The sequence below is a fragment of the Myripristis murdjan genome, chromosome 8, assembly GCF_902150065.1.
Source record: "Myripristis murdjan chromosome 8, fMyrMur1.1, whole genome shotgun sequence".
NCBI classification, from domain to species: Eukaryota; Metazoa; Chordata; class Actinopteri; order Holocentriformes; family Holocentridae; genus Myripristis; species Myripristis murdjan.
In genome coordinates this window covers 27,231,987-27,235,077 of record NC_043987.1, presented here as the reverse complement: position 1 = coordinate 27,235,077, position 3,091 = coordinate 27,231,987, and the positions used below count along the sequence as shown (strand labels likewise).

At 45.6% G+C, this 3,091-nt stretch overlaps 1 protein-coding gene across 1 annotated transcript in view; it reads right to left on the bottom strand.

The window, feature by feature from the left end:
- Positions 1 to 363: 363 nt before the first annotated feature.
- Positions 364 to 3,091, bottom strand: part of syt3 (synaptotagmin III) — a 28,049-nt gene continuing 25,321 nt past the window's right edge. Inside the window, 1 exon segment of the mRNA XM_030058658.1 lies at positions 364 to 2,803. The gene's annotated coding sequence lies outside the window, so the exon portion shown is untranslated.

Sequence of the window (3,091 nt, the reverse complement as noted above, 5' to 3'; positions counted from 1 at the left end):
GAGAGAGAGAGGCCGGGAGGGAGAGGAACAGGGCCTCGACACCGATTGGATCAATACCATATCTTCTTATACAAGCTGATCAATAAGCTCCTGAGCTGACAAAACCACACGGGATACTTGTGGGTATGATGTGATGCGGGGACGTGTTGCCTCTGTGTACCCGAGCAAGCATACCAGTAAGTCTCACTCGCACTGCCATGGTCCAAAGGTAAGGAGAAAGAAACCAGATCCCCCCAGCCGGCCTCCTCCTCCTCTTGGAATGTGTGTATTTGTGTGTGTGTGTGTGTGTATATGTGTGTGTGTGAGTGTGTGTGTGTGGAGATGAGGGGGAAATGGCAGCGGATCGCAATACAAGTAGCTGTAGTGAGGTGTCGTACTGTTGTTTTTTTTTTTGTTTTTTTTTTGCTGAGGTTACAGTAGTCGTCGTCGTAGTAGCGGTGACAAACATGGCTTTTTGTTTTTTTGTTGTTGTTGTTGTTGTTGTTGTTTTTTTTATTCTCCCACACCTCCTCCCTGTTTTCTTGCTCACTGGGGGGCGGCAAGGGGATCTAAATTTGTCCTTATCTGTAGGCCGTAACGTGTTTTTTTTTTTGTTTGTTTTTTATTTGTTTTTCCTCCCGTTCCTTTTCTGATAATTAATCGAAACACACCCAACAATTTATTTTTCAATCACGATGCCATCTGTTTTTTTTTTTTTTGTTTGTTTGTTTTTTTTCCCCTCTGACATACAGTACACAAATTATTGAAAGAAGTACACGATCAACACAGTTACTTACATCAGGCAAGGCGAGGAGGAGGAGGAGGAGGAGGAGGAAGAGGAAGAGGAGGAGGAGGAGGAGGAGGGGGGGAGTTGAATGATTGACAGCTGATTTCAGAGACAAGATAGACGATACGACCTAGTGCCTATGAAAGACAAACTGTTTCCCCACCTAGTGCAATGAGGCCCACGCTCACACACACACACACACACACACACACACACACACACACACACACACACATACGAAGTATCCTTTGAAGACACGGGACAGAAGACACGTTTGGCTCCGAGACGAGTGTTTCAGTCTGTGGATGCTGGGATTATTTTTCTTGGGGGACGAGGAGGAGGAGGAGGAGGGTGGGGTTGGTGGTGGGGGGCGAGGAGGAAGGGGTGTGGCGGCAAGGACGGAAAGGACAAGGGAGGCGATGAGCACAGAAACGTGTCACACACAAGGTCACAGTGACACACACGTACAGGCACACACGCGCACACGAATACAAAACAAACACGCCCACAAAAAACACGGAAACACCCACGAGTAAAAGTGACACGGACGCGCGTGTCCTTCTGTAAAGTCTTGTCTCGGGACAGGATGTGGACTCGAAGACAACATTTTTCTCGGTTGAAGTCGGACGATGACTTTTTTTTTTTTTTTTCTTTGACCAAACAAAACAACCCAAAAAAAAAAAAAAAAAAAGAGTCCTGGAATGATAGAAAAAATCAAACATAATGGTGATATCCTTTCCCACCCGTAGGCCGACGACTCCAGCGAGTGCACTCAGAATGGATGCTGGTCTGGTTCCTGAAACACACAACGTTCGTCCTCTTGGAAAAAGTCTGCCCAGTTTTGGCCGGGACGCCGGGGGATGATCAAAGAGTTCACGTCTCCCAGAAGCACGCGGGCGCCATCTCATCCTCAGTGGACTGTAAAAAACCGGCATGGAGAAACTCCTCTCTTGATGGTTTTATATCTATATTACACAAACCCCAAAGTGAAATAACTCAAAAAAAAAGAATCATAAAAAAAAGAAAAAAGAAAAAAGGATACGGATGAGCACCTTGAGGACGGTGACAAAAAAAAAAAAAAAAAGAATGAGGAAGAGGGACACATTTCAAGGTTTGCGTGACATGCTCGGGGCCCGGTGAGTCCGTCCTCGTTTCTCCCTCCTCTGACATCAATAACAACCGCCGGACGCTTCATCATCGTCTGCCTCTCCTGCGGAGGAAAACAAAGTCCGACACCGGAGGGACGCTGAGCCCCCGAGGAGGCGTCCGAGATGGCCTCGGAGAATCCGCCGCTGGATGTTTCGTCCTGCTGCAAAGTACTACGTTAGATGTTTTTTTTTCCTATACAGTACGCCGTATACTGTACACTAATGTGGCAGAGAAAAATATCGACAGAGTGTTTTTCTTCTTCTTTTAAAGTCTGTACAAGGGCATGAACCTTTGGTCCTGGTTGAGATGACCATTCTCGGATGGTTTTCTTTTTTTTTCTTTTTTTTTTCTTTTTTTTCCCACTTGCTCAAGGGGCGGAAAGTTGATCACGTCACACTCCTCCTAGATGAAATACTACACTAATCTGAAGCACACATGAACTACGCACATACTACAAACCCTGTCTGTGTGTTCGTGCGTGCCTGTGCATGTGTATGTGTGAGTTATGTGTGTGTGTGTGTGTGTGAATGTGTGTTTTTTTTTTTCCCATTTCTAGATCCCAAATGTACACCTGATGTCGTTTGTAGCGTCTGGTGTCCGTGTGTGTTTTGGAAGTGTGTGGTGTGATGCTCAACGTGTGTAGCTCGTGATGGATGTGTCTTCTTCTTTTTTTTTTTTTTTTAATTTATTTTATTTTATTTTATTTTTTTTATTTTATGTTCTCCTCGGCTTGCTAACGACAGCACAGGACTTGGAGGATTCATTAGCAGGAGCAAAACAGCGCTAGCAGTTGGACGTGTCTCCTTATCTCTCTTTCTTTGATGGAGAGAATTATTCACAGATGAGAGGAAGGAAAGGAAAGTCTGGAGCTGGAGAGATGATAATGACCTGAGGAGAGAGGGAACGAGAGAGAAGAGGCAGATTAAGCGAGAGAGACAGTAGGGGGGCGAGAGAATATCTAAACAGTACGCAGTACAGTAAGTAAAGGGGGGGGGGGGGGGGGGGGGGGGTGCATTACATAACCCATAACATCTAGATTATACAGATGCTTCTGCCTTACAGCCTCAACATCTGAGAGCTCCTCAGCCTCCACTTTATCACACACTCACAGTTAGGTCATGCTTTTAAAGAGCCGACCACTTTTCCTGTGTAAATCTGATTTGCGTGCGTCTACTG